The following is an 18,844-nucleotide window of genomic DNA, read 5'->3' on the forward strand; positions in this document are numbered from 1 at the left end:
GCGCCGGCCTGGCGCTGCTGTGGGGCGGCGTCACGGCTTCTCCGCTGCCCTGGCAGCTAGCGGCGTTCAATGGGAGTCGCAGTTTACTCTTCGACATGGAGGCTAGTACTGGGCTGTTGATGAGTGCTCTCGTGAAATGTCGTTCCTTCCGGCACTCGCTTTTGCGATGTTTTCGACGGTCGCCTGTTGCCATATCGGCCCGTACCACCGTGTGTCACTCCCACATGTGGAGCGCACACGCTGCAAGCATTTAGGCCCTTCCACTGCGGATTTTCCTTATCGCTTCTCGGCCTTTTGGCTAAGATCAAAGTGTAGTATCTGTTCTTATCAGCTTAGTATCTGATACGTCCTGCATCGCAGGACCAGAATATTAAACTCATTTTTGGCTCATGACGGAGTGCTAGGGGCTTGCTCACCTCTGTCGCGGGTTGGCCCGGCATTGCAGTACCGCCGGGATCGGCCCACCTAAAATTAATTAAAACATAGCCTGAAATGGGTTAATATTCTGCAGTGATCAGATATTCAGCTGGTGACAAAACTTGTCGTAGATGTCGATGTCCCCAGTAGTTAGCTGCTTACACACCACGTATTGTTTTAATTAATTTAGATTATCTTAAGTACTTTTTTTTTCTTTTTTTTTTGCTGTGTGCTTGACCGCTCTTGCAGCCGCATTACACTAGGCTGGTAATTTATGGGGGCACAGGACAGTGCCTTCGGATGCCTCGATGGCGTCTCTTATGGTCCGGCCACAAATAATTTTAAATAATTTTTTGGAGTTATGACCTTAGCTCCTCGCGAACGTCGTCGCCGCCGCCGCCGCCGCCGCCGCCGCACGCACGCAGAATACGTGTGTACACACACACACACACATATGCAGTTGGCGGTGGACGATGTAAGCACTCGGCTAGGTGTAGCTCGCGCCGGCCTCGCGACGGTCTAGCTCGCGCCGGCCTGGCGCTGCTGTGGGGCGGCGTCACGGCTTCTCCGCTGCCCTGGCAGCTAGCGGCGTTCAAATGGGAGTCGCAGTTTACTCTTCGACATGGAGGCTAGTACTGGGCTGTTGATGAGTGCTCTCGTGAAATGTCGTTCCTTCGGCACTCGCTTTTGCGATGTTTTCGACGGTCGCCTGTTGCCATATCGGCCCGTACCACCGTGTGTCACTCCCACATGTGGAGCGCACACGCTGCAAGCATTTAGGCCCTTCCACTGCGGATTTTCCTTATCGCTTCTCGGCCTTTTGGCTAAGATCAAAGTGTAGTATCTGTTCTTATCAGCTTAGTATCTGATACGTCCTGCATCGCAGGACCAGAATATTAAACTCATTTTTGGCTCATGACGGAGTGCTAGGGGCTTGCTCCACTCTGTCGCGGGTTGGCCCGGCATTGCAGTACCGCCGGGATCGGCCCACCTAAAATTAATTAAAACATAGCCTGAAATGGGTTAATATTCTGCAGTGATCAGATATTCAGCTGGTGACAAAACTTGTCGTAGATGTCGATGTCCCAGTAGTTAGCTGCTTACACACCACGTATTGTTTTAATTAATTTAGATTATCTTAAGTACTTTTTTTTTCTTTTTTTTTTTTGCTGTGTGCTTGACCGCTCTTGCAGCCGCATTACACTAGGCTGGTAATTTATGGGGGCACAGGACAGTGCCTTCGGATGCCTCGTTGGCGTCTCTTATGGTCCGGCCACAGATAATTTTAAATAAATTTTTTGGAGTTATGACCTTAGCTCCTCGCGAACGTCGTCGTCGTCGCCGCCGCCGCACGCACGCAGAATACGTGTGTACACACACACACACACATATGCAGTTGGCGGTGGACGATGTAAGCACTCGGCTAGGTGTAGCTCGCGCCGGCCTCGCGACGGTCTAGCTCGCGCCGGCCTGGCGCTGCTGTGGGCGGCGTCACGGCTTCTCCGCTGCCCTGGCAGCTAGCGGCGTTCAAATGGGAGTCGCAGTTTACTCTTCGACATGGAGGCTAGTACTGGGCTGTTGATGAGTGCTCTCGTGAAATGTCGTTCCTTCCGGCACTCGCTTTTGCGATGTTTTCGACGGTCGCCTGTTGCCATATCGGCCCGTACCACCGTGTGTCACTCCACATGTGGAGCGCACACGCTGCAAGCATTTAGGCCCTTCCACTGCGGATTTTCCTTATCGCTTCTCGGCCTTTTGGCTAAGATCAAAGTGTAGTATCTGTTCTTATCAGCTTAGTATCTGATACGTCCTGCATCGCAGGACCAGAATATTAAACTCATTTTTGGCTCATGACGGAGTGCTAGGGGCTTGCTCCACCTCTGTCGCGGGTTGGCCCGGCATTGCAGTACCGCCGGGATCGGCCCACCTAAAATTAATTAAAACATAGCCTGAAATGGGTTAATATTCTGCAGTGATCAGATATTCAGCTGGTGACAAAACTTGTCGTAGATGTCGATGTCCCCAGTAGTTAGCTGCTTACACACCACGTATTGTTTTAATTAATTTAGATTATCTTAAGTACTTTTTTTTTCTTTTTTTTTTGCTGTGTGCTTGACCGCTCTTGCAGCCGCATTACACTAGGCTGGTAATTTATGGGGGCACAGGACAGTGCCTTCGGATGCCTCGATGGCGTCTCTTATGGTCCGGCCACAAATAATTTTAAATAATTTTTTTGGAGTTATGACCTTAGCTCCTCGCGAACGTCGTCGCCGCCGCCGCCGCCGCCGCCGCCGCACGCACGCAGAATACGTGTGTACACACACACACACACATATGCAGTTGGCGGTGGACGATGTAAGCACTCGGCTAGGTGTAGCTTGCGCCGGCCTCGCGACGGTCTAGCTCGCGCCGTCCTGGCGCTGCTGTGGGGCGGCGTCACGGCTTCTCCGCTGCCCTGGCAGCTAGCGGCGTTCAAATGGGAGTCGCAGTTTACTCTTCGACATGGAGGCTAGTACTGGGCTGTTGATGAGTGCTCTCGTGAAATGTCGTTCCTTCCGGCACTCGCTTTTGCGATGTTTTCGACGGTCGCCTGTTGCCATATCGGCCCGTACCACCGTGTGTCACTCCCACATGTGGAGCGCACACGCTGCAAGCATTTAGGCCCTTCCACTGCGGATTTTCCTTATCGCTTCTCGGCCTTTTGGCTAAGATCAAAGTGTAGTATCTGTTCTTATCAGCTTAGTATCTGATACGTCCTGCATCGCAGGACCAGAATATTAAACTCATTTTTGGCTCATGACGGAGTGCTAGGGGCTTGCTCCACCTCTGTCGCGGGTTGGCCCGGCATTGCAGTACCGCCGGGATCGGCCCACCTAAAATTAATTAAAACATAGCCTGAAATGGGTTAATATTCTGCAGTGATCAGATATTCAGCTGGTGACAAAACTTGTCGTAGATGTCGATGTCCCCAGTAGTTAGCTGCTTACACACCACGTATTGTTTTAATTAATTTAGATTATCTTAAGTACTTTTTTTTTCTTTTTTTTTTTTGCTGTGTGCTTGACCGCTCTTGCAGCCGCATTACACTAGGCTGGTAATTTATGGGGGCACAGGACAGTGCCTTCGGATGCCTCGTTGGCGTCTCTTATGGTCCGGCCACAGATAATTTTAATAAATTTTTTGGAGTTATGACCTTAGCTCCTCGCGAACGTCGTCGTCGTCGCCGCCGCCGCACGCACGCAGAATACGTGTGTACACACACACACACACATATGCAGTTGGCGGTGGACGATGTAAGCACTCGGCTAGGTGTAGCTCGCGCCGGCCTCGCGACGGTCTAGCTCGCGCCGGCCTGGCGCTGCTGTGGGGCGGCGTCACGGCTTCTCCGCTGCCCTGGCAGCTAGCGGCGTTCAAATGGGAGTCGCAGTTTACTCTTCGACATGGAGGCTAGTACTGGGCTGTTGATGAGTGCTCTCGTGAAATGTCGTTCCTTCCGGCACTCGCTTTTGCGATGTTTTCGACGGTCGCCTGTTGCCATATCGGCCCGTACCACCGTGTGTCACTCCCACATGTGGAGCGCACACGCTGCAAGCATTTAGGCCCTTCCACTGCGGATTTTCCTTATCGCTTCTCGGCCTTTTGGCTAAGATCAAAGTGTAGTATCTGTTCTTATCAGCTTAGTATCTGATACGTCCTGCATCGCAGGACCAGAATATTAAACTCATTTTTGGCTCATGACGGAGTGCTAGGGGCTTGCTCCACCTCTGTCGCGGGTTGGCCCGGCATTGCAGTACCGCCGGGATCGGCCCACCTAAAATTAATTAAAACATAGCCTGAAATGGGTTAATATTCTGCAGTGATCAGATATTCAGCTGGTGACAAAACTTGTCGTAGATGTCGATGTCCCCAGTAGTTAGCTGCTTACACACCACGTATTGTTTTAATTAATTTAGATTATCTTAAGTACTTTTTTTTTCTTTTTTTTTTGCTGTGTGCTTGACCGCTCTTGCAGCCGCATTACACTAGGCTGGTAATTTATGGGGGCACAGGACAGTGCCTTCGGATGCCTCGATGGCGTCTCTTATGGTCCGGCCACAAATAATTTTAAATAATTTTTTTGGAGTTATGACCTTAGCTCCTCGCGAACGTCGTCGCCGCCGCCGCCGCCGCCGCCGCCGCACGCACGCAGAATACGTGTGTACACACACACACACACATATGCAGTTGGCGGTGGACGATGTAAGCACTCGGCTAGGTGTAGCTTGCGCCGGCCTCGCGACGGTCTAGCTCGCGCCGTCCTGGCGCTGCTGTGGGGCGGCGTCACGGCTTCTCCGCTGCCCTGGCAGCTAGCGGCGTTCAAATGGGAGTCGCAGTTTACTCTTCGACATGGAGGCTAGTACTGGGCTGTTGATGAGTGCTCTCGTGAAATGTCGTTCCTTCCGGCACTCGCTTTTGCGATGTTTTCGACGGTCGCCTGTTGCCATATCGGCCCGTACCACCGTGTGTCACTCCCACATGTGGAGCGCACACGCTGCAAGCATTTAGGCCCTTCCACTGCGGATTTTCCTTATCGCTTCTCGGCCTTTTGGCTAAGATCAAAGTGTAGTATCTGTTCTTATCAGCTTAGTATCTGATACGTCCTGCATCGCAGGACCAGAATATTAAACTCATTTTTGGCTCATGACGGAGTGCTAGGGGCTTGCTCCACCTCTGTCGCGGGTTGGCCCGGCATTGCAGTACCGCCGGGATCGGCCCACCTAAAATTAATTAAAACATAGCCTGAAATGGGTTAATATTCTGCAGTGATCAGATATTCAGCTGGTGACAAAACTTGTCGTAGATGTCGATGTCCCCAGTAGTTAGCTGCTTACACACCACGTATTGTTTTAATTAATTTAGATTATCTTAAGTACTTTTTTTTTCTTTTTTTTTTGCTGTGTGCTTGACCGCTCTTGCAGCCGCATTACACTAGGCTGGTAATTTATGGGGGCACAGGACAGTGCCTTCGGATGCCTCGATGGCGTCTCTTATGGTCCGGCCACAAATAATTTTAAATAATTTTTTTGGAGTTATGACCTTAGCTCCTCGCGAACGTCGTCGCCGCCGCCGCCGCCGCCGCCGCCGCACGCACGCAGAATACGTGTGTACACACACACACACACATATGCAGTTGGCGGTGGACGATGTAAGCACTCGGCTAGGTGTAGCTTGCGCCGGCCTCGCGACGGTCTAGCTCGCGCCGTCCTGGCGCTGCTGTGGGGCGGCGTCACGGCTTCTCCGCTGCCCTGGCAGCTAGCGGCGTTCAAATGGGAGTCGCAGTTTACTCTTCGACATGGAGGCTAGTACTGGGCTGTTGATGAGTGCTCTCGTGAAATGTCGTTCCTTCCGGCACTCGCTTTTGCGATGTTTTCGACGGTCGCCTGTTGCCATATCGGCCCGTACCACCGTGTGTCACTCCCACATGTGGAGCGCACACGCTGCAAGCATTTAGGCCCTTCCACTGCGGATTTTCCTTATCGCTTCTCGGCCTTTTGGCTAAGATCAAAGTGTAGTATCTGTTCTTATCAGCTTAGTATCTGATACGTCCTGCATCGCAGGACCAGAATATTAAACTCATTTTTGGCTCATGACGGAGTGCTAGGGGCTTGCTCCACCTCTGTCGCGGGTTGGCCCGGCATTGCAGTACCGCCGGGATCGGCCCACCTAAAATTAATTAAAACATAGCCTGAAATGGGTTAATATTCTGCAGTGATCAGATATTCAGCTGGTGACAAAACTTGTCGTAGATGTCGATGTCCCCAGTAGTTAGCTGCTTACACACCACGTATTGTTTTAATTAATTTAGATTATCTTAAGTACTTTTTTTTTCTTTTTTTTTTGCTGTGTGCTTGACCGCTCTTGCAGCCGCATTACACTAGGCTGGTAATTTATGGGGGCACAGGACAGTGCCTTCGGATGCCTCGTTGGCGTCTCTTATGGTCCGGCCACAGATAATTTTAAATAAATTTTTTGGAGTTATGACCTTAGCTCCTCGCGAACGTCGTCGTCGTCGCCGCCGCCGCACGCACGCAGAATACGTGTGTACACACACACACACACATATGCAGTTGGCGGTGGACGATGTAAGCACTCGGCTAGGTGTAGCTCGCGCCGGCCTCGCGACGGTCTAGCTCGCGCCGGCCTGGCGCTGCTGTGGGGCGGCGTCACGGCTTCTCCGCTGCCCTGGCAGCTAGCGGCGTTCAAATGGGAGTCGCAGTTTACTCTTCGACATGGAGGCTAGTACTGGGCTGTTGATGAGTGCTCTCGTGAAATGTCGTTCCTTCCGGCACTCGCTTTTGCGATGTTTTCGACGGTCGCCTGTTGCCATATCGGCCCGTACCACCGTGTGTCACTCCCACATGTGGAGCGCACACGCTGCAAGCATTTAGGCCCTTCCACTGCGGATTTTCCTTATCGCTTCTCGGCCTTTTGGCTAAGATCAAAGTGTAGTATCTGTTCTTATCAGCTTAGTATCTGATACGTCCTGCATCGCAGGACCAGAATATTAAACTCATTTTTGGCTCATGACGGAGTGCTAGGGGCTTGCTCCACCTCTGTCGCGGGTTGGCCCGGCATTGCAGTACCGCCGGGATCGGCCCACCTAAAATTAATTAAAACATAGCCTGAAATGGGTTAATATTCTGCAGTGATCAGATATTCAGCTGGTGACAAAACTTGTCGTAGATGTCGATGTCCCCAGTAGTTAGCTGCTTACACACCACGTATTGTTTTAATTAATTTAGATTATCTTAAGTACTTTTTTTTTCTTTTTTTTTTGCTGTGTGCTTGACCGCTCTTGCAGCCGCATTACACTAGGCTGGTAATTTATGGGGGCACAGGACAGTGCCTTCGGATGCCTCGATGGCGTCTCTTATGGTCCGGCCACAAATAATTTTAAATAATTTTTTTGGAGTTATGACCTTAGCTCCTCGCGAACGTCGTCGCCGCCGCCGCCGCCGCCGCCGCCGCACGCACGCAGAATACGTGTGTACACACACACACACACATATGCAGTTGGCGGTGGACGATGTAAGCACTCGGCTAGGTGTAGCTTGCGCCGGCCTCGCGACGGTCTAGCTCGCGCCGTCCTGGCGCTGCTGTGGGGCGGCGTCACGGCTTCTCCGCTGCCCTGGCAGCTAGCGGCGTTCAAATGGGAGTCGCAGTTTACTCTTCGACATGGAGGCTAGTACTGGGCTGTTGATGAGTGCTCTCGTGAAATGTCGTTCCTTCCGGCACTCGCTTTTGCGATGTTTTCGACGGTCGCCTGTTGCCATATCGGCCCGTACCACCGTGTGTCACTCCCACATGTGGAGCGCACACGCTGCAAGCATTTAGGCCCTTCCACTGCGGATTTTCCTTATCGCTTCTCGGCCTTTTGGCTAAGATCAAAGTGTAGTATCTGTTCTTATCAGCTTAGTATCTGATACGTCCTGCATCGCAGGACCAGAATATTAAACTCATTTTTGGCTCATGACGGAGTGCTAGGGGCTTGCTCCACCTCTGTCGCGGGTTGGCCCGGCATTGCAGTACCGCCGGGATCGGCCCACCTAAAATTAATTAAAACATAGCCTGAAATGGGTTAATATTCTGCAGTGATCAGATATTCAGCTGGTGACAAAACTTGTCGTAGATGTCGATGTCCCCAGTAGTTAGCTGCTTACACACCACGTATTGTTTTAATTAATTTAGATTATCTTAAGTACTTTTTTTTTCTTTTTTTTTTGCTGTGTGCTTGACCGCTCTTGCAGCCGCATTACACTAGGCTGGTAATTTATGGGGGCACAGGACAGTGCCTTCGGATGCCTCGATGGCGTCTCTTATGGTCCGGCCACAAATAATTTTAAATAATTTTTTTGGAGTTATGACCTTAGCTCCTCGCGAACGTCGTCGCCGCCGCCGCCGCCGCCGCCGCCGCACGCACGCAGAATACGTGTGTACACACACACACACACATATGCAGTTGGCGGTGGACGATGTAAGCACTCGGCTAGGTGTAGCTTGCGCCGGCCTCGCGACGGTCTAGCTCGCGCCGTCCTGGCGCTGCTGTGGGGCGGCGTCACGGCTTCTCCGCTGCCCTGGCAGCTAGCGGCGTTCAAATGGGAGTCGCAGTTTACTCTTCGACATGGAGGCTAGTACTGGGCTGTTGATGAGTGCTCTCGTGAAATGTCGTTCCTTCCGGCACTCGCTTTTGCGATGTTTTCGACGGTCGCCTGTTGCCATATCGGCCCGTACCACCGTGTGTCACTCCCACATGTGGAGCGCACACGCTGCAAGCATTTAGGCCCTTCCACTGCGGATTTTCCTTATCGCTTCTCGGCCTTTTGGCTAAGATCAAAGTGTAGTATCTGTTCTTATCAGCTTAGTATCTGATACGTCCTGCATCGCAGGACCAGAATATTAAACTCATTTTTGGCTCATGACGGAGTGCTAGGGGCTTGCTCCACCTCTGTCGCGGGTTGGCCCGGCATTGCAGTACCGCCGGGATCGGCCCACCTAAAATTAATTAAAACATAGCCTGAAATGGGTTAATATTCTGCAGTGATCAGATATTCAGCTGGTGACAAAACTTGTCGTAGATGTCGATGTCCCCAGTAGTTAGCTGCTTACACACCACGTATTGTTTTAATTAATTTAGATTATCTTAAGTACTTTTTTTTTCTTTTTTTTTTGCTGTGTGCTTGACCGCTCTTGCAGCCGCATTACACTAGGCTGGTAATTTATGGGGGCACAGGACAGTGCCTTCGGATGCCTCGATGGCGTCTCTTATGGTCCGGCCACAAATAATTTTAAATAATTTTTTTGGAGTTATGACCTTAGCTCCTCGCGAACGTCGTCGCCGCCGCCGCCGCCGCCGCCGCCGCACGCACGCAGAATACGTGTGTACACACACACACACACATATGCAGTTGGCGGTGGACGATGTAAGCACTCGGCTAGGTGTAGCTTGCGCCGGCCTCGCGACGGTCTAGCTCGCGCCGTCCTGGCGCTGCTGTGGGGCGGCGTCACGGCTTCTCCGCTGCCCTGGCAGCTAGCGGCGTTCAAATGGGAGTCGCAGTTTACTCTTCGACATGGAGGCTAGTACTGGGCTGTTGATGAGTGCTCTCGTGAAATGTCGTTCCTTCCGGCACTCGCTTTTGCGATGTTTTCGACGGTCGCCTGTTGCCATATCGGCCCGTACCACCGTGTGTCACTCCCACATGTGGAGCGCACACGCTGCAAGCATTTAGGCCCTTCCACTGCGGATTTTCCTTATCGCTTCTCGGCCTTTTGGCTAAGATCAAAGTGTAGTATCTGTTCTTATCAGCTTAGTATCTGATACGTCCTGCATCGCAGGACCAGAATATTAAACTCATTTTTGGCTCATGACGGAGTGCTAGGGGCTTGCTCCACCTCTGTCGCGGGTTGGCCCGGCATTGCAGTACCGCCGGGATCGGCCCACCTAAAATTAATTAAAACATAGCCTGAAATGGGTTAATATTCTGCAGTGATCAGATATTCAGCTGGTGACAAAACTTGTCGTAGATGTCGATGTCCCCAGTAGTTAGCTGCTTACACACCACGTATTGTTTTAATTAATTTAGATTATCTTAAGTACTTTTTTTTTCTTTTTTTTTTTGCTGTGTGCTTGACCGCTCTTGCAGCCGCATTACACTAGGCTGGTAATTTATGGGGGCACAGGACAGTGCCTTCGGATGCCTCGTTGGCGTCTCTTATGGTCCGGCCACAGATAATTTTAAATAAATTTTTTGGAGTTATGACCTTAGCTCCTCGCGAACGTCGTCGTCGTCGCCGCCGCCGCACGCACGCAGAATACGTGTGTACACACACACACACACATATGCAGTTGGCGGTGGACGATGTAAGCACTCGGCTAGGTGTAGCTCGCGCCGGCCTCGCGACGGTCTAGCTCGCGCCGGCCTGGCGCTGCTGTGGGGCGGCGTCACGGCTTCTCCGCTGCCCTGGCAGCTAGCGGCGTTCAAATGGGAGTCGCAGTTTACTCTTCGACATGGAGGCTAGTACTGGGCTGTTGATGAGTGCTCTCGTGAAATGTCGTTCCTTCCGGCACTCGCTTTTGCGATGTTTTCGACGGTCGCCTGTTGCCATATCGGCCCGTACCACCGTGTGTCACTCCCACATGTGGAGCGCACACGCTGCAAGCATTTAGGCCCTTCCACTGCGGATTTTCCTTATCGCTTCTCGGCCTTTTGGCTAAGATCAAAGTGTAGTATCTGTTCTTATCAGCTTAGTATCTGATACGTCCTGCATCGCAGGACCAGAATATTAAACTCATTTTTGGCTCATGACGGAGTGCTAGGGGCTTGCTCCACCTCTGTCGCGGGTTGGCCCGGCATTGCAGTACCGCCGGGATCGGCCCACCTAAAATTAATTAAAACATAGCCTGAAATGGGTTAATATTCTGCAGTGATCAGATATTCAGCTGGTGACAAAACTTGTCGTAGATGTCGATGTCCCCAGTAGTTAGCTGCTTACACACCACGTATTGTTTTAATTAATTTAGATTATCTTAAGTACTTTTTTTTTCTTTTTTTTTTGCTGTGTGCTTGACCGCTCTTGCAGCCGCATTACACTAGGCTGGTAATTTATGGGGGCACAGGACAGTGCCTTCGGATGCCTCGATGGCGTCTCTTATGGTCCGGCCACAAATAATTTTAAATAATTTTTTTGGAGTTATGACCTTAGCTCCTCGCGAACGTCGTCGCCGCCGCCGCCGCCGCCGCCGCCGCACGCACGCAGAATATGTGTACACACACACACACACATATGCAGTTGGCGGTGGACGATGTAAGCACTCGGCTAGGTGTAGCTTGCGCCGGCCTCGCGACGGTCTAGCTCGCGCCGTCCTGGCGCTGCTGTGGGGCGGCGTCACGGCTTCTCCGCTGCCCTGGCAGCTAGCGGCGTTCAAATGGGAGTCGCAGTTTACTCTTCGACATGGAGGCTAGTACTGGGCTGTTGATGAGTGCTCTCGTGAAATGTCGTTCCTTCCGGCACTCGCTTTTGCGATGTTTTCGACGGTCGCCTGTTGCCATATCGGCCCGTACCACCGTGTGTCACTCCCACATGTGGAGCGCACACGCTGCAAGCATTTAGGCCCTTCCACTGCGGATTTTCCTTATCGCTTCTCGGCCTTTTGGCTAAGATCAAAGTGTAGTATCTGTTCTTATCAGCTTAGTATCTGATACGTCCTGCATCGCAGGACCAGAATATTAAACTCATTTTTGGCTCATGACGGAGTGCTAGGGGCTTGCTCCACCTCTGTCGCGGGTTGGCCCGGCATTGCAGTACCGCCGGGATCGGCCCACCTAAAATTAATTAAAACATAGCCTGAAATGGGTTAATATTCTGCAGTGATCAGATATTCAGCTGGTGACAAAACTTGTCGTAGATGTCGATGTCCCCAGTAGTTAGCTGCTTACACACCACGTATTGTTTTAATTAATTTAGATTATCTTAAGTACTTTTTTTTTCTTTTTTTTTTTGCTGTGTGCTTGACCGCTCTTGCAGCCGCATTACACTAGGCTGGTAATTTATGGGGGCACAGGACAGTGCCTTCGGATGCCTCGTTGGCGTCTCTTATGGTCCGGCCACAGATAATTTTAAATAAATTTTTTGGAGTTATGACCTTAGCTCCTCGCGAACGTCGTCGTCGTCGCCGCCGCCGCACGCACGCAGAATACGTGTGTACACACACACACACACATATGCAGTTGGCGGTGGACGATGTAAGCACTCGGCTAGGTGTAGCTCGCGCCGGCCTCGCGACGGTCTAGCTCGCGCCGGCCTGGCGCTGCTGTGGGGCGGCGTCACGGCTTCTCCGCTGCCCTGGCAGCTAGCGGCGTTCAAATGGGAGTCGCAGTTTACTCTTCGACATGGAGGCTAGTACTGGGCTGTTGATGAGTGCTCTCGTGAAATGTCGTTCCTTCCGGCACTCGCTTTTGCGATGTTTTCGACGGTCGCCTGTTGCCATATCGGCCCGTACCACCGTGTGTCACTCCCACATGTGGAGCGCACACGCTGCAAGCATTTAGGCCCTTCCACTGCGGATTTTCCTTATCGCTTCTCGGCCTTTTGGCTAAGATCAAAGTGTAGTATCTGTTCTTATCAGCTTAGTATCTGATACGTCCTGCATCGCAGGACCAGAATATTAAACTCATTTTTGGCTCATGACGGAGTGCTAGGGGCTTGCTCCACCTCTGTCGCGGGTTGGCCCGGCATTGCAGTACCGCCGGGATCGGCCCACCTAAAATTAATTAAAACATAGCCTGAAATGGGTTAATATTCTGCAGTGATCAGATATTCAGCTGGTGACAAAACTTGTCGTAGATGTCGATGTCCCCAGTAGTTAGCTGCTTACACACCACGTATTGTTTTAATTAATTTAGATTATCTTAAGTACTTTTTTTTTCTTTTTTTTTTGCTGTGTGCTTGACCGCTCTTGCAGCCGCATTACACTAGGCTGGTAATTTATGGGGGCACAGGACAGTGCCTTCGGATGCCTCGATGGCGTCTCTTATGGTCCGGCCACAAATAATTTTAAATAATTTTTTTGGAGTTATGACCTTAGCTCCTCGCGAACGTCGTCGCCGCCGCCGCCGCCGCCGCCGCCGCACGCACGCAGAATACGTGTGTACACACACACACACACATATGCAGTTGGCGGTGGACGATGTAAGCACTCGGCTAGGTGTAGCTTGCGCCGGCCTCGCGACGGTCTAGCTCGCGCCGTCCTGGCGCTGCTGTGGGGCGGCGTCACGGCTTCTCCGCTGCCCTGGCAGCTAGCGGCGTTCAAATGGGAGTCGCAGTTTACTCTTCGACATGGAGGCTAGTACTGGGCTGTTGATGAGTGCTCTCGTGAAATGTCGTTCCTTCCGGCACTCGCTTTTGCGATGTTTTCGACGGTCGCCTGTTGCCATATCGGCCCGTACCACCGTGTGTCACTCCCACATGTGGAGCGCACACGCTGCAAGCATTTAGGCCCTTCCACTGCGGATTTTCCTTATCGCTTCTCGGCCTTTTGGCTAAGATCAAAGTGTAGTATCTGTTCTTATCAGCTTAGTATCTGATACGTCCTGCATCGCAGGACCAGAATATTAAACTCATTTTTGGCTCATGACGGAGTGCTAGGGGCTTGCTCCACCTCTGTCGCGGGTTGGCCCGGCATTGCAGTACCGCCGGGATCGGCCCACCTAAAATTAATTAAAACATAGCCTGAAATGGGTTAATATTCTGCAGTGATCAGATATTCAGCTGGTGACAAAACTTGTCGTAGATGTCGATGTCCCCAGTAGTTAGCTGCTTACACACCACGTATTGTTTTAATTAATTTAGATTATCTTAAGTACTTTTTTTTTCTTTTTTTTTTGCTGTGTGCTTGACCGCTCTTGCAGCCGCATTACACTAGGCTGGTAATTTATGGGGGCACAGGACAGTGCCTTCGGATGCCTCGATGGCGTCTCTTATGGTCCGGCCACAAATAATTTTAAATAATTTTTTTGGAGTTATGACCTTAGCTCCTCGCGAACGTCGTCGCCGCCGCCGCCGCCGCCGCCGCCGCACGCACGCAGAATACGTGTGTACACACACACACACACATATGCAGTTGGCGGTGGACGATGTAAGCACTCGGCTAGGTGTAGCTTGCGCCGGCCTCGCGACGGTCTAGCTCGCGCCGTCCTGGCGCTGCTGTGGGGCGGCGTCACGGCTTCTCCGCTGCCCTGGCAGCTAGCGGCGTTCAAATGGGAGTCGCAGTTTACTCTTCGACATGGAGGCTAGTACTGGGCTGTTGATGAGTGCTCTCGTGAAATGTCGTTCCTTCCGGCACTCGCTTTTGCGATGTTTTCGACGGTCGCCTGTTGCCATATCGGCCCGTACCACCGTGTGTCACTCCCACATGTGGAGCGCACACGCTGCAAGCATTTAGGCCCTTCCACTGCGGATTTTCCTTATCGCTTCTCGGCCTTTTGGCTAAGATCAAAGTGTAGTATCTGTTCTTATCAGCTTAGTATCTGATACGTCCTGCATCGCAGGACCAGAATATTAAACTCATTTTTGGCTCATGACGGAGTGCTAGGGGCTTGCTCCACCTCTGTCGCGGGTTGGCCCGGCATTGCAGTACCGCCGGGATCGGCCCACCTAAAATTAATTAAAACATAGCCTGAAATGGGTTAATATTCTGCAGTGATCAGATATTCAGCTGGTGACAAAACTTGTCGTAGATGTCGATGTCCCCAGTAGTTAGCTGCTTACACACCACGTATTGTTTTAATTAATTTAGATTATCTTAAGTACTTTTTTTTTCTTTTTTTTTTGCTGTGTGCTTGACCGCTCTTGCAGCCGCATTACACTAGGCTGGTAATTTATGGGGGCACAGGACAGTGCCTTCGGATGCCTCGATGGCGTCTCTTATGGTCCGGCCACAAATAATTTTAAATAATTTTTTTGGAGTTATGACCTTAGCTCCTCGCGAACGTCGTCGTCGTCGCCGCCGCCGCACGCACGCAGAATACGTGTGTACACACACACACACACATATGCAGTTGGCGGTGGACGATGTAAGCACTCGGCTAGGTGTAGCTCGCGCCGGCCTCGCGACGGTCTAGCTCGCGCCGGCCTGGCGCTGCTGTGGGGCGGCGTCACGGCTTCTCCGCTGCCCTGGCAGCTAGCGGCGTTCAAATGGGAGTCGCAGTTTACTCTTCGACATGGAGGCTAGTACTGGGCTGTTGATGAGTGCTCTCGTGAAATGTCGTTCCTTCCGGCACTCGCTTTTGCGATGTTTTCGACGGTCGCCTGTTGCCATATCGGCCCGTACCACCGTGTGTCACTCCCACATGTGGAGCGCACACGCTGCAAGCATTTAGGCCCTTCCACTGCGGATTTTCCTTATCGCTTCTCGGCCTTTTGGCTAAGATCAAAGTGTAGTATCTGTTCTTATCAGCTTAGTATCTGATACGTCCTGCATCGCAGGACCAGAATATTAAACTCATTTTTGGCTCATGACGGAGTGCTAGGGGCTTGCTCCACCTCTGTCGCGGGTTGGCCCGGCATTGCAGTACCGCCGGGATCGGCCCACCTAAAATTAATTAAAACATAGCCTGAAATGGGTTAATATTCTGCAGTGATCAGATATTCAGCTGGTGACAAAACTTGTCGTAGATGTCGATGTCCCCAGTAGTTAGCTGCTTACACACCACGTATTGTTTTAATTAATTTAGATTATCTTAAGTACTTTTTTTTTCTTTTTTTTTTGCTGTGTGCTTGACCGCTCTTGCAGCCGCATTACACTAGGCTGGTAATTTATGGGGGCACAGGACAGTGCCTTCGGATGCCTCGATGGCGTCTCTTATGGTCCGGCCACAAATAATTTTAAATAATTTTTTTGGAGTTATGACCTTAGCTCCTCGCGAACGTCGTCGCCGCCGCCGCCGCCGCCGCCGCCGCACGCACGCAGAATACGTGTGTACACACACACACACACATATGCAGTTGGCGGTGGACGATGTAAGCACTCGGCTAGGTGTAGCTTGCGCCGGCCTCGCGACGGTCTAGCTCGCGCCGTCCTGGCGCTGCTGTGGGGCGGCGTCACGGCTTCTCCGCTGCCCTGGCAGCTAGCGGCGTTCAAATGGGAGTCGCAGTTTACTCTTCGACATGGAGGCTAGTACTGGGCTGTTGATGAGTGCTCTCGTGAAATGTCGTTCCTTCCGGCACTCGCTTTTGCGATGTTTTCGACGGTCGCCTGTTGCCATATCGGCCCGTACCACCGTGTGTCACTCCCACATGTGGAGCGCACACGCTGCAAGCATTTAGGCCCTTCCACTGCGGATTTTCCTTATCGCTTCTCGGCCTTTTGGCTAAGATCAAAGTGTAGTATCTGTTCTTATCAGCTTAGTATCTGATACGTCCTGCATCGCAGGACCAGAATATTAAACTCATTTTTGGCTCATGACGGAGTGCTAGGGGCTTGCTCCACCTCTGTCGCGGGTTGGCCCGGCATTGCAGTACCGCCGGGATCGGCCCACCTAAAATTAATTAAAACATAGCCTGAAATGGGTTAATATTCTGCAGTGATCAGATATTCAGCTGGTGACAAAACTTGTCGTAGATGTCGATGTCCCCAGTAGTTAGCTGCTTACACACCACGTATTGTTTTAATTAATTTAGATTATCTTAAGTACTTTTTTTTTCTTTTTTTTTTGCTGTGTGCTTGACCGCTCTTGCAGCCGCATTACACTAGGCTGGTAATTTATGGGGGCACAGGACAGTGCCTTCGGATGCCTCGATGGCGTCTCTTATGGTCCGGCCACAAATAATTTTAAATAATTTTTTTGGAGTTATGACCTTAGCTCCTCGCGAACGTCGTCGCCGCCGCCGCCGCCGCCGCCGCCGCACGCACGCAGAATACGTGTGTACACACACACACACACATATGCAGTTGGCGGTGGACGATGTAAGCACTCGGCTAGGTGTAGCTTGCGCCGGCCTCGCGACGGTCTAGCTCGCGCCGTCCTGGCGCTGCTGTGGGGCGGCGTCACGGCTTCTCCGCTGCCCTGGCAGCTAGCGGCGTTCAAATGGGAGTCGCAGTTTACTCTTCGACATGGAGGCTAGTACTGGGCTGTTGATGAGTGCTCTCGTGAAATGTCGTTCCTTCCGGCACTCGCTTTTGCGATGTTTTCGACGGTCGCCTGTTGCCATATCGGCCCGTACCACCGTGTGTCACTCCCACATGTGGAGCGCACACGCTGCAAGCATTTAGGCCCTTCCACTGCGGATTTTCCTTATCGCTTCTCGGCCTTTTGGCTAAGATCAAAGTGTAGTATCTGTTCTTATCAGCTTAGTATCTGATACGTCCTGCATCGCAGGACCAGAATATTAAACTCATTTTTGGCTCATGACGGAGTGCTAGGGGCTTGCTCCACCTCTGTCGCGGGTTGGCCCGGCATTGCAGTACCGCCGGGATCGGCCCACCTAAAATTAATTAAAACATAGCCTGAAATGGGTTAATATTCTGCAGTGATCAGATATTCAGCTGGTGACAAAACTTGTCGTAGATGTCGATGTCCCCAGTAGTTAGCTGCTTACACACCACGTATTGTTTTAATTAATTTAGATTATCTTAAGTACTTTTTTTTTCTTTTTTTTTTGCTGTGTGCTTGACCGCTCTTGCAGCCGCATTACACTAGGCTGGTAATTTATGGGGGCACAGGACAGTGCCTTCGGATGCCTCGATGGCGTCTCTTATGGTCCGGCCACAAATAATTTTAAATAATTTTTTTGGAGTTATGACCTTAGCTCCTCGCGAACGTCGTCGCCGCCGCCGCCGCCGCCGCCGCCGCACGCACGCAGAATATGTGTACACACACACACACACATATGCAGTTGGCGGTGGACGATGTAAGCACTCGGCTAGGTGTAGCTTGCGCCGGCCTCGCGACGGTCTAGCTCGCGCCGTCCTGGCGCTGCTGTGGGGCGGCGTCACGGCTTCTCCGCTGCCCTGGCAGCTAGCGGCGTTCAAATGGGAGTCGCAGTTTACTCTTCGACATGGAGGCTAGTACTGGGCTGTTGATGAGTGCTCTCGTGAAATGTCGTTCCTTCCGGCACTCGCTTTTGCGATGTTTTCGACGGTCGCCTGTTGCCATATCGGCCCGTACCACCGTGTGTCACTCCCACATGTGGAGCGCACACGCTGCAAGCATTTAGGCCCTTCCACTGCGGATTTTCCTTATCGCTTCTCGGCCTTTTGGCTAAGATCAAAGTGTAGTATCTGTTCTTATCAGCTTAGTATCTGATACGTCCTGCATCGCAGGACCAGAATATTAAACTCATTTTTGGCTCATGACGGAGTGCTAGGGGCTTGCTCCACCTCTGTCGCGGGTTGGCCCGGCATTGCAGTACCGCCGGGATCGGCCCACCTAAAATTAATTAAAACATAGCCTGAAATGGGTTAATATTCTGCAGTGATCAGATATTCAGCTGGTGACAAAACTTGTCGTAGATGTCGATGTCCCCAGTAGTTAGCTGCTTACACACCACGTATTGTTTTAATTAATTTAGATTATCTTAAGTACTTTTTTTTTCTTTTTTTTTTTGCTGTGTGCTTGACCGCTCTTGCAGCCGCATTACACTAGGCTGGTAATTTATGGGGGCACAGGACAGTGCCTTCGGATGCCTCGTTGGCGTCTCTTATGGTCCGGCCACAGATAATTTTAAATAAATTTTTTGGAGTTATGACCTTAGCTCCTCGCGAACGTCGTCGTCGTCGCCGCCGCCGCACGCACGCAGAATACGTGTGTACACACACACACACACATATGCAGTTGGCGGTGGACGATGTAAGCACTCGGCTAGGTGTAGCTCGCGCCGGCCTCGCGACGGT

At 51.5% G+C, this 18,844-nt stretch overlaps 20 non-coding genes across 20 annotated transcripts; all 20 read left to right on the forward strand.

The window, feature by feature from the left end:
* Window positions 1-278: 278 nt before the first annotated feature.
* LOC126225428 (U2 spliceosomal RNA) lies at window positions 279-470 on the forward strand. Its single transcript, XR_007543661.1, has one exon. It is a non-coding gene; the product is annotated as a U2 spliceosomal RNA (small nuclear RNA).
* Window positions 471-1,221: 751 nt separating this feature from the next.
* LOC126225390 (U2 spliceosomal RNA) lies at window positions 1,222-1,413 on the forward strand. The gene has a single exon (XR_007543627.1). It is a non-coding gene; the product is annotated as a U2 spliceosomal RNA (small nuclear RNA).
* A 743-nt stretch (window positions 1,414-2,156) lies between these two features.
* LOC126225402 (U2 spliceosomal RNA) lies at window positions 2,157-2,349 on the forward strand. Its single transcript, XR_007543638.1, has one exon. It is a non-coding gene; the product is annotated as a U2 spliceosomal RNA (small nuclear RNA).
* Window positions 2,350-3,102: 753 nt separating this feature from the next.
* On the forward strand, window positions 3,103-3,295 carry LOC126225415 (U2 spliceosomal RNA). The gene has a single exon (XR_007543649.1). It is a non-coding gene; the product is annotated as a U2 spliceosomal RNA (small nuclear RNA).
* A 745-nt stretch (window positions 3,296-4,040) lies between these two features.
* LOC126225427 (U2 spliceosomal RNA) lies at window positions 4,041-4,233 on the forward strand. The gene has a single exon (XR_007543660.1). It is a non-coding gene; the product is annotated as a U2 spliceosomal RNA (small nuclear RNA).
* Window positions 4,234-4,986: 753 nt separating this feature from the next.
* LOC126225429 (U2 spliceosomal RNA) lies at window positions 4,987-5,179 on the forward strand. The gene has a single exon (XR_007543662.1). It is a non-coding gene; the product is annotated as a U2 spliceosomal RNA (small nuclear RNA).
* Window positions 5,180-5,932: 753 nt separating this feature from the next.
* Window positions 5,933-6,125, forward strand: LOC126225391 (U2 spliceosomal RNA). Its single transcript, XR_007543628.1, has one exon. It is a non-coding gene; the product is annotated as a U2 spliceosomal RNA (small nuclear RNA).
* A 744-nt stretch (window positions 6,126-6,869) lies between these two features.
* Window positions 6,870-7,062, forward strand: LOC126225392 (U2 spliceosomal RNA). The gene has a single exon (XR_007543629.1). It is a non-coding gene; the product is annotated as a U2 spliceosomal RNA (small nuclear RNA).
* A 753-nt stretch (window positions 7,063-7,815) lies between these two features.
* Window positions 7,816-8,008, forward strand: LOC126225393 (U2 spliceosomal RNA). Its single transcript, XR_007543630.1, has one exon. It is a non-coding gene; the product is annotated as a U2 spliceosomal RNA (small nuclear RNA).
* A 753-nt stretch (window positions 8,009-8,761) lies between these two features.
* On the forward strand, window positions 8,762-8,954 carry LOC126225394 (U2 spliceosomal RNA). The gene has a single exon (XR_007543631.1). It is a non-coding gene; the product is annotated as a U2 spliceosomal RNA (small nuclear RNA).
* A 753-nt stretch (window positions 8,955-9,707) lies between these two features.
* LOC126225395 (U2 spliceosomal RNA) lies at window positions 9,708-9,900 on the forward strand. Its single transcript, XR_007543632.1, has one exon. It is a non-coding gene; the product is annotated as a U2 spliceosomal RNA (small nuclear RNA).
* A 745-nt stretch (window positions 9,901-10,645) lies between these two features.
* On the forward strand, window positions 10,646-10,838 carry LOC126225396 (U2 spliceosomal RNA). The gene has a single exon (XR_007543633.1). It is a non-coding gene; the product is annotated as a U2 spliceosomal RNA (small nuclear RNA).
* A 751-nt stretch (window positions 10,839-11,589) lies between these two features.
* On the forward strand, window positions 11,590-11,782 carry LOC126225397 (U2 spliceosomal RNA). The gene has a single exon (XR_007543634.1). It is a non-coding gene; the product is annotated as a U2 spliceosomal RNA (small nuclear RNA).
* A 745-nt stretch (window positions 11,783-12,527) lies between these two features.
* LOC126225398 (U2 spliceosomal RNA) lies at window positions 12,528-12,720 on the forward strand. Its single transcript, XR_007543635.1, has one exon. It is a non-coding gene; the product is annotated as a U2 spliceosomal RNA (small nuclear RNA).
* Window positions 12,721-13,473: 753 nt separating this feature from the next.
* On the forward strand, window positions 13,474-13,666 carry LOC126225400 (U2 spliceosomal RNA). The gene has a single exon (XR_007543636.1). It is a non-coding gene; the product is annotated as a U2 spliceosomal RNA (small nuclear RNA).
* A 753-nt stretch (window positions 13,667-14,419) lies between these two features.
* LOC126225401 (U2 spliceosomal RNA) lies at window positions 14,420-14,612 on the forward strand. The gene has a single exon (XR_007543637.1). It is a non-coding gene; the product is annotated as a U2 spliceosomal RNA (small nuclear RNA).
* Window positions 14,613-15,356: 744 nt separating this feature from the next.
* LOC126225403 (U2 spliceosomal RNA) lies at window positions 15,357-15,549 on the forward strand. Its single transcript, XR_007543639.1, has one exon. It is a non-coding gene; the product is annotated as a U2 spliceosomal RNA (small nuclear RNA).
* Window positions 15,550-16,302: 753 nt separating this feature from the next.
* On the forward strand, window positions 16,303-16,495 carry LOC126225404 (U2 spliceosomal RNA). Its single transcript, XR_007543640.1, has one exon. It is a non-coding gene; the product is annotated as a U2 spliceosomal RNA (small nuclear RNA).
* Window positions 16,496-17,248: 753 nt separating this feature from the next.
* On the forward strand, window positions 17,249-17,441 carry LOC126225405 (U2 spliceosomal RNA). The gene has a single exon (XR_007543641.1). It is a non-coding gene; the product is annotated as a U2 spliceosomal RNA (small nuclear RNA).
* A 751-nt stretch (window positions 17,442-18,192) lies between these two features.
* LOC126225406 (U2 spliceosomal RNA) lies at window positions 18,193-18,385 on the forward strand. The gene has a single exon (XR_007543642.1). It is a non-coding gene; the product is annotated as a U2 spliceosomal RNA (small nuclear RNA).
* Window positions 18,386-18,844: the final 459 nt, after the last annotated feature.

The sequence above is a fragment of the Schistocerca nitens genome, unplaced genomic scaffold, assembly GCF_023898315.1.
Source record: "Schistocerca nitens isolate TAMUIC-IGC-003100 unplaced genomic scaffold, iqSchNite1.1 HiC_scaffold_283, whole genome shotgun sequence".
Lineage (NCBI taxonomy): Eukaryota > Metazoa > Arthropoda > Insecta > Orthoptera > Acrididae > Schistocerca > Schistocerca nitens.